General features: G+C 34.6%; 1 protein-coding gene across 1 annotated transcript in view; it reads right to left on the reverse strand.

The window, feature by feature from the left end:
- ETFALPHA (electron transfer flavoprotein alpha) overlaps positions 1-14,932 on the reverse strand; it is a 196,103-nt gene that overhangs the window by 26,851 nt on the left and 154,320 nt on the right. The gene's annotated exons all lie outside the window — the stretch shown is intronic.

Raw genomic sequence — 14,932 nt, forward strand, 5'->3', positions numbered from 1 at the left:
ACAACAGTTTCCATCACTCAAATGATCAGGCACAAGCATGCAACATGATTGAGAACTCACAGAATAATATGCTATGTAGTTTCTTGTAAAGAAAAACCAGATATATATTATATATACATATGTGTGTGTGTGTGTGTGTGTGTGTGTGTATAGATATTGATACTGTTCATAGAGAATAGGCCCCAAGTACAAAACACAAAAAGATATGCAATTGACTAATTGCAAGAATGGTTTTGATACAAAGGTAGTTTATCTTCCTAGAGTAATTTCAATTCGTATTTAGAAAAGAGATTTCCATAGATAAAGAAATCAAACTCTACTGGGGCAAGAAAAAATAATTCATGAAAAGGGTTGCTGTAATGTTCATACTAATTAACTAATATGTTCACTTTTGTTGGGTCAAACCCCATTTATATTCTTTTCTATAAAGCATTCAGTAATTACATCCAAAGGTAAATTGACATATATCATAAACATCAATCCAACTTCAGATATAGATATAGAAATATGTATACCTTTACGTACATGTATATGTGTGTGTGTGTGTGTGTGTAAAAGTTGCCGGTTGGATTCGAGCTTGAGAAACGTTCACAATTCATTCAAAATTCTTTTAGTATGGGTTCAAAATTGTTTTGGGTTTGTCCGTAAAAAATACATGATTTTTAATATGTATGTATGTATGTGCAGCAGCAAATAAGTTCATACACCACTATAGTAATGGAACATAGAAAATAACATTCTTTTTGGCCTTTTTAGTGGGCTCTTTTAGGGTTGGAGGGTCAAATATACCAAATTAGGCCAAAAAAACACTTTCAAAAACGTCAAAAAAACTTGTTTTGAGCCCATTGTTGGTCTAGGTTCTGCCATTGGGCAACAAATTTATTGTGAATCTACCCAAATTTAACTTGGATTTGTCTAACAGACTTTGGGCCAAATTTGGGGCTCTGCAACCGAATCTAGACATAATTTTACAGGATAATCGAACCAGACTTAGAGGATTGCACGAATGAATCTGGTAGCATATATGCAGTTGTCGTGTCACAATACAATATAAGATTGATTAAAACAGAAGTAGGCAGATCTGTGCACAACTAATGGTTTATGACGTGTGTGTGTGTGTGTGAAACTCACCTTATGTACTTCACCAGCAACCTGCAGTAAAATTAGAATTAAACCCTGCTAACATGATGACTGAATTTACTCACATATTGCATTGGAATCAATTAAATTAATTAATTAAGTGGTCTAAGATTTATAATAATAATACAAAGGACTAATATAATTAATTAATTTAACTATTAGACAAAGGGTGTTATTATTATTTTGGGCCCAACCCAATGTCTAAGTTGTTGGCCTATTTTTTATTTGTATCATGGTTTTAGGGCTCGGTGAGTTTGACCACGAATCGGTGAGTCCTGAGGCGAGCCTATCTCCCCAAGGCTAGGGGCCTCTTGCCTCGCACTCGACCGAATCCTAGCCGATTTTTCCTTGATTTGCCAACTCCCTCTAGCTTGATTCGGTTGTCAGCCAGCACTCATAAAGTGGAAAAAGAGAACATTTTTAGCATTTTTTGGTATGTATTGCGTCTCTAAAACCTAAAAAGGTCATTCTATTGCTTGCAAACACAAACAATAGTGAAAGAAGGCTTGAGAGAAGAGTATTGGGGTTTTAAGAGATAGATTGGTAAATCATTTGGCTCTCATATATCAGTTGCTGATTGTTTATATATTGGTTGCTGATTGTTTGTGCCACTTTGTAGCTTGCATCTAAGCATTGAGAGGAGTTAAAAGAAGCATTTGGAGGAGGCTTTACAAACTTAACTTGCATTTCCATTTTTAGAGCAAACTTGAAGAGATAAGGTATATTTCTTTGTGTTATTTTGTTAAAAAATTTACATTCGTGAATCTTTTTTTTGTTTGTATTTGTTTGGACTCTTTAGATTTGTTCCATTTTATGTTGATGAAAAACTTGAAAAGTAAGCAGCCCTAGTGTTTGTAAATTTGATTTTCTATATTGTAGATGTTTTTTTTTACGATATATTGCAGCAGCAACAACATGTCTCAGCCTGAGAGTAGTGGATCTAAGCCTAAAACTAAACCTAATCCTGACCCTATTACAGTACTAAGAGATAGGGGTTGGAAATATATCATCCCTGGCCATAAAAAAGATGTTACATGTTGGCATTGTATGGTAACACATAAAGGGGGAGCTATTAATAGACTGAAATATCAACTTGTACATATAACAAGGCATGATGCCAAACCATGCAAGGCAATGCCCCAACATTTCATGTGTGATATGCAAGAACTCTTAGAAACATCTCAAGAGAAAAAAGAATTAAAAAAGAAACAAGAAGAAGAGATGGCACACTTAGTTGGAACTAAAGTGTGGAGGGCTCTTCAAGTTATTATGGACATGGTCACCCTCCAGTTCCACCTTCTTCTACTACTACATCTCAAACTGTGAGCATTGGGCCTCGGGTGCATAAGCAAAGATCTTCACTCGATTCCATCTTTGCTCCACACACAACTCCAGGTGCACAACCATCACTTCAGAGCATGGCTTGGAAAAAGGAGAAGCATGAGCAAGCAAAGTTGGCACTTGGAGATTTCTTCTTCTACAACAACCTTCCATTTAATGCATCAAGGTACTTATAATTTTTGTTTATTATTTGTATGTCTTCTCTTGCTTACATTAAAAGTATATTTATATTGTTTATTTAAGTTTTTTTAGGTCTCCTTGTTGGCAAATTGTCGTAGATGCTATTACTATTTTTGGTCTGAGGTTCAAAGCCCCTAATGATGAGGTGCTAAAAGGTCCTATTTTGGCCCATCGTGTTGCTGATATAAAATGTTGAAATTGAGGAGTGTATAGTATGGGTCGCAAAGGGTTGCTCCATCATGACCAAAGGTTGGACTGATAGAAGAAATAAAACACTGCTGAATTTTCTTGTCTCCTCATCAAGTAATTCAATATTGTACTTAGAAAATTCAAATTTAGTAAGCTAGTAGTAAATTGATTGATCATTGTCATTTTGTACTAAATATTGTTATTTTTTCTCAGGTTCCACAATGTTTTTGAAATCATTTGATGCCTCGCAGAAGACCAAAAATGTTGAGTATCTTTGTGAGGCAATAGAGGAAGTGTTGAAGGAGGTGAGTGAGAAGAATGTGGTGCAAATTGTGGCAGATAATGTAACAAATTATGTTACTGCTGGTAAACTTCTTATGGAGAGGCACCACTACTTGTTTTGGATCCCTTGTGTTGCCCATTGCATTGACCTCGTGTAAGAGAATCTAGGTAAAATTCCTTCGATAACAAAATGTGTAGAGCAAGCAAGGAATATTTGCAAGTTAATAAATAATCATTCTTGGGTTCTCAACCTTATGAGGCAATACACAAAGAAAAAAGAGTTGTCTTGTCCAACACTCACTAGATTTGCAACAAATTTTCTCACGTTGAAATCTTTTCTTAAAGAAAAAGCTGGTTTGAAAGGTATGTTTTTATGTGAGTGGGCAAATTCATCATATGTAAAGCTCAATACAGCAGTTGAGGTGGTTGATTGGGTTTTTGATGAGAGTGGCTTTTGGAAACCCGCCAAGGAGATTGTGGAGGTAATTTTCCTTTATGTGCTCATTTCCATTTCATTTCACTATTTTTATTAAAGTTTTAAACACTTGTTTATGTTCATTCACATTCAAATTGTTCATTTTTAAACAAAAAACTTAAAGCTTAATGTTTTTTTTTTCACAATGATTGCAGTTCATAGAGTTTCTTATTATTATCCTATGGATTGTTAATGGAGAGAAACCCTCAATGGGTTACATTTATGAGGGCATGGATAGTGAGAAAGACGTTATTCAAGAGGTAAACCACTTCCTTAATCTAACATACCAATTCAACCCAAGTTTTAAGCCTGATGTCGAGGTGTGAAGTGGCTTCTATGATGTTATAGAGAGAATGTCACTCGATGAAATAGTTGAAAGAGTTATAGTCTGTGAGATAGAAATGTATAAGAAAGCACAAGGAGACCTATTTGTACGAGACTAATGCAAGAAAAACTAGACAGAACTAATGCCTAGTAAAGGTCTATGATTCCAAATTCTAATTTCTAATTCTATTACCACTTTAGAATCTAGCATTGAGATTGACAAAGTCAAAGTTATATAACTGATTTAAAATATTCTTGTTTCAAATGTATGGTGGGAGATGTTTGGGACAAAGGTGCCAAATCTATACAGGATTGCAATTTGTATCTTGAGTCAGTCATCTAGTGCTCCAAGATGTGAAAGCAATTGGAGTGTTCTCAAGCATATACACTCGAAGAAGCGCAACAATTTGGCAGCAAAAAAATTGAATGATCTTGTGTTTGTTCACTATAACCTTCGCCTTCCTCACAAACAGATTTTTGGCACCAACATATCTCCTATTGTATTAGATAAGATTGATATACAAGGAGGGTGGAACATAGAGATTGATATTTTGTCTTCAGTGATGAAGACTTGGAGTGAGTTGATCAAGTGGATCGAGAGGCAAAGGCAATAACTAATATAGTAGAGGTGGCTAGAGCATGAGGAGACCCAACGCAAGACCCTGAGGCTGAGAGTGGTGGATCCAACTTTGATGATGAGGCTTATGAGGATGATTATGATGATGAAGATGATCATGATGAGCATATCACTAGGGTTCAGCCTTAAACATAGCGAGAGAGGATGCCTCTAGAATCTTCTGTGACCTATCTTAGGTATACTCATAGGAAAGCTAGGACATAGGCTACTATGAGCCTTTATTTTGATATATGTTTTGAACTTTAGATTCCATGGATTGCACATTCCATGAATATTGTAGACATTCAACATTGACACTATATTTTAATTATGTTATTCAATTTAACTTTAAGTAATTTCTTTCAAAAATTCACATTTATATATATGTGATCTATGAAAAGTTGTGTATGTCTGGAAAGTAGCTTCTATTTATCAAAATTATTGTGTATTTAATGTCAATTGGCTAACTGATGCATTAAAAAAAAAATTAGTTTCTTGAGGATCACTGCAAATGTACTAAGCAGTGTCATTATTTGGTATGCGTTTTCCAATTGCAACCACCTCTTATATTTATAAGAGAGTGAAAGAATGGACATGTCCCATATATGCTCATTAACATAATTAAAATATTTTAGTTTTATATGTGTATATATATAATATCTCTTTATATATATATATATATATATATATATATATATATATATATATATATATATATATATATATCGATGCAATTTATCTAAGTAAAGCTACAAAACATCAACCCTCCCTCTTAGCTACAAAGGATAAACACATGACCATATATTACCTCAATGTAATATACAAATATATTTGATCAGAAGATATTCAACATTTTGATATCAAGAGTATTGGTCTTCCAAAATATCAACACATGATATTCCCCAAATACTCAAATAAAGTTTGATATCATGAGTATTGGTCTCCCTGAATATCGACATTTGATATCCATCGAGTGCTCAAAAAGTTTTGATATCAAATTTGACATCATGAGTATTGGTCTCCCAAAATACATGATATTCCCCAATTACTCAAAAATATTTGATATCACATCTAATATCAATGAGTATTGGCCTATCAGAATATCAATGATATTCACCAAATGCTCTTTGAGAAATGGCCTTCCAAAATGTTGAGATGCAAGATATTCACCAAATACTTTAAGTGTTTATAAGGTATGTGCACACGCATTCTCATAATGCTTACCATATAAACATCCACTACGCAAAGTATAATCTATCATGGTCTGCATAGACATCATAAGATATCCATCATAATAGAAAATTAAGTTATTGTAAGATCGTCACCTTTCAATAACTTCTACAAATACAAGTGATGATCATTTGCAAGTCGTCACTTCCTCATTATGTACACAAGGGGTAGGCCCATTAAATCATGCAATCACATGCATGATACCAAAAGTTTACATGAAGTCAAAAACTCCCTCTGATTTGGATATGATCAAGATCTTCAAGGATCAGCTAAAACATTTCCTCTATCCGCTCCTTCAAACGAATGTGTCAAACTCACTCTGAACATCAATCTTCTAAGCTTCTTATCCAATCTTGCCTTTAACAAAGTGTTAGACTCCCTCTGAATTTGATATTAATCAATTTTTCTGCAATACCAATCGCAAAGGAAAAGATCAAAGCACATAGCTCTTATAGTACATATCGAAATACAAAAATGAGAGAAAGAATAATATAATACTTAAAAGTTTTACTCAAAAGAGAATACTTACTCATGAAGTCAAAGAATGATGCTAGAATGGTAAATCCCTTTTTGGATTTGAAATTGATTTTAGTGTAAGAGAGTTCCTCCTCATCATGACTCTACTTCACATACTTTTATATTTATGCTATTTTCCATTGACACACATTCTCATTTTCTCACTTCCTTTTGATTGACTTATATTTTTATATATTTATTCTAACTTTTCATGTTATGATGCTGACTTTTCGAAAAATCATGTCTCTTTATTTTATGTTTTCAATAATACTCAATCTTTACCTTTCGTATTCCCATAAGAATCTCTTAATATTGTATCAAATTATTAAATATCATTTTAAAAGAATATATATTATTCAAATGCAATTATATATATATATATATACACAAATTCAAACTTTCAATAATGTTAATTTTAAATTAATACACATATAAATAATAAATCATTACTACTCTGCACAAAGAAAACATTAACACAAATAACTTACCTCGTTACTTACCTTTTGATGAACCGATCATCCTATTTGTCCAACAAAGCCACTGATCGACCTGATACTTCAACATAATTGATATAATCCATGGGCATTACAGGTGGCGAGCACTAGCCTTTCACATATCTCATAGTCTGACACCTCTCATGAGGGGAATAAGGCACTTATACAAACAACGCTAGAGATCTAGACTGTGGTAGGTGGATTTGGGAGTTCTTTCCTTATTGCTCAGTGTACTAGACATGATATCATGGCATAAGATCTCTCTCACTGAACCGATTCTTCTTTTCTAATAAATTTGATCCCTCTGATTCCCTTTATAATACATCAATTTATAATATCTTGTCCACCTATGTTTTGTCAATGCCACAGTAGCAGTGGGATTACCACATCACCACTTTATGGGTCGTATCTTTTGACTGTGCATTGTTTTGCTATTTGTTGGTAAAACATATTTGATGCGGTGATGTGCAATCAATAGTTGTGAATCATACCAATGTCAAGAGGCCCCTTCACAATGTCTCTACAGATGTAGAAAGTCAAACTACTATACCGATGTCTATGTATGATCAACATACAATCGAGCTTGACCTCTGAATTTGAGCTGATTTAACATAATGGGGTTGAGTTGTTACTTTTCAATATACTAATGTGTTTGATCTAATATAATTAAGACTCTACTATTATTACACTTTTTGAGCAGAGTCTTTGTTATTATATATTGCTAAGGAAATATCAGAAGTCACTGAGTATTAATCACTTGATGAAGATGTTATATATTATATAGTTGTAACAAAGGTCATTGTGCCCTTATCAATGTAGAAGACTGTATTTTGTTATTAGTGTAGAAGATCTAAGTATCTAAGGGTTTTGTTGATCTCTATGAAAGCTTATCTTTATCGAAGACCGTCTACATTTGCTCATTTTAGAGGTACTATCATTACCCCTCCTATAACTGACTAGTTCACTTCTAAAGCTGATCAAATGATTGCTTGTCTTGCTTATCTCATTGTAATTTCTATAATGTAATTCCTTCCTATCCTTTGTGATGATTTTATTTTCCTTCCCCGTTTAAAGAATGTGAACTACATTGAAGGTTACTGTTGTCTGAACGTATATTCCTTTCCAATTTGTTATTGCTGTAGCTTATTATTCAATTTGACAGATGGACTCTACTATCCATTTACTGCCGAATTCACTACAAATACCTGGCTCTAATACCAAGTTAAGTTTCTTGAGAATCACTGCAAATGTACTAAGCACTACAATTATTTGGTATTTGTTTTTAATTGCAGCCACCTCTTATATTTATAAGTGAGTAAGAGAATGAACATACCCCTTCATGGGACATGTCTATTCATTAAAATAATTAAAATCTTTTAGTTTTTTGTTTATATATATATATCTTGATGTAATTTCACCAAGTAAAGCTACAACACATCAACGACTTTAAATCCTTAAAAATCTTTGAATTTCATAGGTTTTTTAATTTGCTAAGTCCGGCCACCGAGTCTGAGTCTAAGCCCGATTCAAGCTTGCCAAGTCCGAGACTTGTAACTATGATTTGTATTGGGCTGACATATTTGCTAATAGAGGTGTGAACCTTATATTTAATTGGCCTCTAGAAAATATTTGTAATCATAATTCAGCTAGTAATTATTTGCAATTCTAGTTTGGAATTGGGAATCTTTAGTTGCAATTTTGGGGTGCAAGCCTGCCTCTAGTCTGTTATTGGAGATATCACCTCAGATATTTCACTTGTGTGTATTTGTCCAAATTTGTGATGTCTTCTTTTGAAGACAAATTTGTGCATACATATACAACCTAAGAATAAAGTCCCAAATGAACAACAAATCATTGAATTGTCTGGTGTATCTTAAGTGGATTCATTTAATTCACTTTTGTGTTTGAACGATGTGAACACTTTTCCAATGAGCTTGATAATAAAATCTTTTACTTTTGAACAAATTGAGGTGATATGTGATATCTTGTAAGGAACTCTAGATCAGGTGGAAATATATTCTTCCATATGGAAGTAGACTACAAATACTTGAGATGTGAGACTAATCTCTATAGGACAAACCTCACCAATTATATCAAAAGAACTATTTACTAGGAGATCATTTACGAAGTCTACTACTTTAATACCATTGCAATTTTGTTGTGCCATGACATTTCAAATTGGTATTCACATCTATTATTGCCCAACATAATTGTGGATGATTACATATTTAGCCTTGGGAAGGGTTTAGAAGCAAAGGAAGACTACAATATTAATTGTTGCCAATCATTTAAGATTTGATGGCATTGACACAATAACATGCCGTAAATATTATCGGGCTCTTTGGCAACATTGCTGAAAATAAAATCTTTATGAAGTTAGTTATACAAAGGAAATCACTTGCACAATCTCTCTCTCTCTCTCTCTCTCTCTCTCTCTCTCTCTCTCTCTATATATATATATATATATACATACATATTGCTTATGAATTAGAGGCAACAGTTAACATCTAACAACAACCTTTCTAGGCAACGACTCGTTAATATATCCTTAGTAGTGATAAGCAATATATTCTTTCTATGTTGGCAACTATCATATCGGGACTACTCTCCAAGGAAGAAGATGAATGGAGTTCAAACAAACCTATATACTATCCCCAAGCTTCCAAGACCATTTTGATCACTCTCACAAAGATTGCTACGTTGCCAATAATAGGGATCTTCAGGTCTGATTGGAGTTGAGAATATTTCCTCATTGAATATACTATCAAAAGTTTCCTTTGATTGTGGTCAAAAACACACGTGAATGATATAACCTCTTGGGCTTTATATGTATGTGGTTCAATCAACAGGAGGCATCTCAATATCATTGAAAAATAAGTCAAATATATAGTGACAAAAGCATCCCCTAAGGAGACATGTAATATAATCATACGGATTCAAATATGCAAAGACTAAGACAACCAAACATAGACGACCTATACATGGTAATACTTTGCAGCTATTTGATCCTTGAATGTAAGTTGGCACACAATTCATGGCCTTCGATCTTAATAAAAGTAAGAAGAAGTCAAGACCAAGCAATTAAGCAATCTATAAGTATTGTAGAATAAAGAAACAAAGAAGTTTATAGGGCACATTTGAAAAAAATCCAAGCAAACAATTTCCAAGTCGAAACCAACCAGAGAACAAAGTAAATGCCAAAGTGTTAGCCAAACTCATAGTCAAGAGGAAAACAAACCATCCAACAAGGCACAAAACATATGCAGAGTAAGTCGAAGGAGATCACCAAACAGGCATCACTCCCAAACAAAACATATATCAACCTTGTTGATGACTATACAACCCATTTGTATAGTCAATCTTGCACGATGAGTATGGTACGAGGAAGGAAATCTTGAACTGACAAACACAATCCACCGCATTTTGAATATATCCATCTCAAGGACCTTGAATTGGAGGATCCGAACGGAAGACCACCTGACAAAGAGAGCATAGAAATGAAGTAGAGCTTGAAAGTACCTGGAGCGTTTGGAATGTTAGAGGTGGATGTATAAAGGACACAAAATGACTAAGAGTGCACGGAAAGTATCAGTAGAACTGATTAAAATAGTCCACCTAGATCTAGAGCACAAGGGAGTAAGAAAGCAAGGATGGTGACTCCTCTAGCGAATCCGAATGTGGATCACCAAATCTACCAAAGTTTGTAGGGAATGAGCCAAAGGATCCAATGAAGCAATGGAATATGTGCAAAACATATAGAAAGGAAGTGGTCAAGAGGACAAAGACTATTGGTTAAAGGAACTTCTAGCAATGCTATGGAGTAAAGTCATTAATTGGTTCAAAGAATTGGATACTTCATCCAGAACCTCTTAAGATGTGTTCAAGAAGGCATTTGAGGTTGATTTTAAACTCCTACAAGATGACAATGAGATCATTCCATAAATTTACAACACCAAACAAGCGAAACATGAAAAATCGGTAGCTTACATTCACCTGCTCGAGGAATTCTTGATGAAATTGGAAAACCAATCAGTGGACTGTAATTTTCCCCTTAGGGACATTAGAAAATATTAAAGTCTTATTCTATATAATATTAAGATTTACTCTGAGACATAGACTCGAAATATTAAAAAGGTCGATTTAATGTTATACTAAGGGCAAAGGGTCCAGGAGGAACAAGACAAAATTCCTTAGAGAAGTTGAAGAACCACAAGGGAATAAGACAAAAACCAGAGAGGAGCTGAAGAGTCTTGGTTTGTGTATTAAAAGGGGAAAGAGGCTCATTGTTGGGCATGCTTGATTTTATAATTCAATTCAGTTTTCTCTCTTGTGAGAGTTTTCAGAAAGCTTCAGCTTTCAGCTAGTTTGAGGATGGAGCCCTTCGTGCTGGTAGACAGTGGATGCAAACCCATTGTCTTGGGAAACATCAATGTAGTTGTTTCATTCGCGCTTACAGGTTCTTCTTCTAGCATTCCAATCTGACTGTTAATCTGTATTTAAGATTAGGTTTTTATACTAGTTATTGTATTTCTATTGTAAAATGCAATAACGTATTTTAAGGAGTTATAAAAGTTGCTGATTTTATCTTATTGGTTTGTAACACATGATTATATGCCTGACATTTTGGATATTGTTATGAAATAACGGGTTATATTCTTGTGGAGAATTCCTCGGGTTTTATTATAGCATAGTATTCCATTTTGCCTATATCTAAGTTTGAATGTTATATCTGAGAAAGCGCAAATAAATCCCTATTGGAATTTCTATTGGTTTTCATTTGTGCTGGAAACTATCTGCAATGTTTTATTTCTGATTATACTGTTAAAGAGAAAACAAGATAATATCTGATCCAGGATATTATAGTGGTATCAAAGCTGGTCTTCCTGCTAGTGTGTGAAATTATAACAGAGCAGTGTATGCTGTCATCCGAAAAGGGTCAGATTTGCATACCAGATTTTAAGAGAAGCTTATCAAAATCAATTTTGTGTTGCATGGAGGCTCTTAAACATTTACAGAATCTTATTAAGTTCGAGTATTAATATATTCATTGTCTGAGATTTTACATTGAATATCGCTCTCTGAACTTTAAGGGCCTAGATCCAATAAGAAAAGTAGCTCTTTCCAACACAAAGGAAACAGATTGGAGCTGCTTCATATATAATGCAGCTCGAAGACCCAGCAGAATATTAAAGTTGTCTTTGATGCGGCAATCAAGGTTGTAATTCAACTGCCAAAGCAAAAGGAAAAGTCCCGTGGAGGCTGCTCAATTTTGAGGATCCTTTGTGGAAGGAATATTTTGTGTGTTGAGTAGATAGCACTTCAATGTGACAAGCCTTTACTTTACCTGTAGATTTTCAGTTTTTGATCAAGTGTTATGCTTGATCAAGTCTTTGGATATATCTTGTGTGGGATCTACTATGGCGGAAAAGTGTTCTATCCATTCCCTTTCCCAATGTTAAATTGTAACAGGCATTGGTTTTGAATTCAAATATTTTATTGGGCAGTCCCATAACTGAGATATATTTGACTGTTGATGATTTATCCATGGATAAATGCTACGCTGTATTTTGATGTTACATGTCTAGATTTGATGAAGACAATTTCACCACTCAACAGGTCCAAATGTTAATATGCAACAAGATGGCATGCAATTATGATTAGTGAGTTCATGAATCAAAGAATGGCTATTCAGGAAGTTTCTTGGAATTTTGAGAATGAGTTGGCACAATATGGTTGAGACGAGAACATCCAGACTATCGGTTCCATTATCGGGTTGAAGAAGTAATCACGTGAGGAAGACCACAAGACATTTTAGGCCACGGTAAGTTTCTCCAGTTAGTACGTTGACGACTTTGAAAGAGTTTTGGAGGAGCGTGCTATAGCTGGAGTCCAATAAGGAGCCAGAGATTATACCTATGGTTGAACATAAGAAACATTGCAATCACTAGTCAATAGTATCAAAACTGTCGTATGGAGGATGGAGTATTCCCTTGAAAATAATCGGACGGAAACATTGATTTGGTTATTCCAATGAGTTATTGGTTTGCCTATTCGAACTGCCTTCAAAGTTGGGCCTGAAGGAAATTATCATAATGCGTCAATGGAGAGTTAAAGATAAATTTGTAACTGTTGTCGTCAGTCTCCACTTAAAGTTGGGCAAATTTTAAACTGTGTCTACATCCTTGGTGGTCGTACTCTATGATTCCTACTACCATCTAACAGTTTGGCATTGTCAGTTGTATGTCATAATTAGCCGAGCGTTTGTTTTGGAAGAAAATTATTTGGTTTGGGTCTGAAGCTTTGGAGAGAAGAGATTGTTCATGATCTATAGCCAGCCCGTTGAGGTGATGAACAACTAGTGTTTGAGTTCTATTATTCTAATGCGTTACTTAAACTGTAGGAGAGAATAATTGTTATCAACATGAGCAGTCACCCAGTTGAAGGGCTATTTTAATTTTTATCACTCGTCATTTAAAGTCTACGGCAAAAAAATAATAATAATTGACAAATGGTCCGTATAATACAGGGCAATAATTAAAGACCAGATATCTGGATAAGACTTTTGATCAGACTCAGTTTCTATAGTGGTATAAGAAAGTGGCAATGAGCAGGTTGTAACCAAAGGGTATGAGAAATCCATTTGCCTAGTTTTAAAGAATGAATTAAGAGCTTCAAAAGTATAAATCCATATCTATTGTTCCAGGGCAATACACATTCAGTGCTGCTTACATTTTAAAGCTAAGCTCCAAATCCGTCATCAGCTTAGTACTACAATCACAAACTCATTGAGTTTCGAGAGTTTGGCATTTCTGTGAATGTGGTATCCCATTCTTGTTATTTTTTGACAGCAAAATGAGAAAATAGAAGTTTTTCTTGTTGGTGGTGCTTCTTTGAAGGAACCGGAATTCGCTAGAGATTGCAAGAGGGTGACAACTTGAGGTCATTTAGATTGTTGTAGACAATGGATTGCTATGCTTATTGTAGAGGGACAAAAACTTGTCTTGAGTGATTGTATTATTGACAAGGTTCTCAGTCAATCTTTGAAGGTATTGACAGCAGAGTTAGCTGGAGTCGCTCATTGATGCAAATACCTCCCAACCTGCAATCACATCGATAACATCATATAGGGAAGTGTTATTTTGTATAATTTGAATCGAATTTATATCTTCCCCACTTGGAAGACTTTCAGCATGCAAAGCCCATGAAGGATGTGTGGTCAATAAGTGTTGAGTTTTCATAAGGGTTACTATGACTCTAATTTGTAGAATTCATATTACGAAGAATAGAACAGAATATAGCTATTTATCAGTCTCACGGTAACAAGATAATAACTTTCAGCACTGGGAAAGGATTCGGATAATATCAAGAAAGCTACTATGAAACCACAAGAGCAGATATTCTAAAATTCAAATTCTGTTATAAAAGCAGAAATACTCGACATTTATGGAGAATATAAAGAGCTTCCTACCCGAATCTAGAATGATTTATCATTCAATGACTACTTGGATTTTTATCTAGGGAAGCAAAATATGACTAATATAGCAAAAAGAAAGTATCTGGAGTTGGTTCAAGATCTCTTTGCAAACGAACAACATACAGGGGTGTACGAAAAAATTCTGATAGACCAAAATTATCATTTGGATGGTCTTGAAATAGAAGAGCAGACAACTACCAGAGATGGGCAGCGTACTTGTGATCACTTAGAAGATGTTACACGAGGTACAGGTTTCTTCGTTGGTGACTTGGAGGTGACTTTGTCAAGCAGAATAATGAAGTGGATTGTACTCAAGGTAATAACAGTTTGGGACCTTGGTATCATGAACCATATATTCATAATACTCAAAACATGAATTTAGAGAAACAACCTAAGATGACACTACCAAACAATGAACAGTTTCAGCAAGAAGACAATGAAACACATGCCTTACAGAATCAACTAAAGGTTAGTAAAGACATGGTTGTGGCATCCTTGGTGTAGTATGACAGTACCCACGAGTTGGTTGAGGAGCTCTATAGGAAGGTCCCAAGGGAAGGGGAAGGTGACTAGCATGTGACCGATTTACAAAGGTCAAAACAGCCCTCAAGACTATGAGATCAGATCACTTATATCTGCTGTCCGTTAGAGATTATATTCTTAAGGTTGCT

Source organism: Cupressus sempervirens, chromosome 9, assembly GCF_028749045.1.
Source record: "Cupressus sempervirens isolate cs-2001-9-10 chromosome 9, ASM2874904v1, whole genome shotgun sequence".
Taxonomy (NCBI): Eukaryota; Viridiplantae; Streptophyta; class Pinopsida; order Cupressales; family Cupressaceae; genus Cupressus; species Cupressus sempervirens.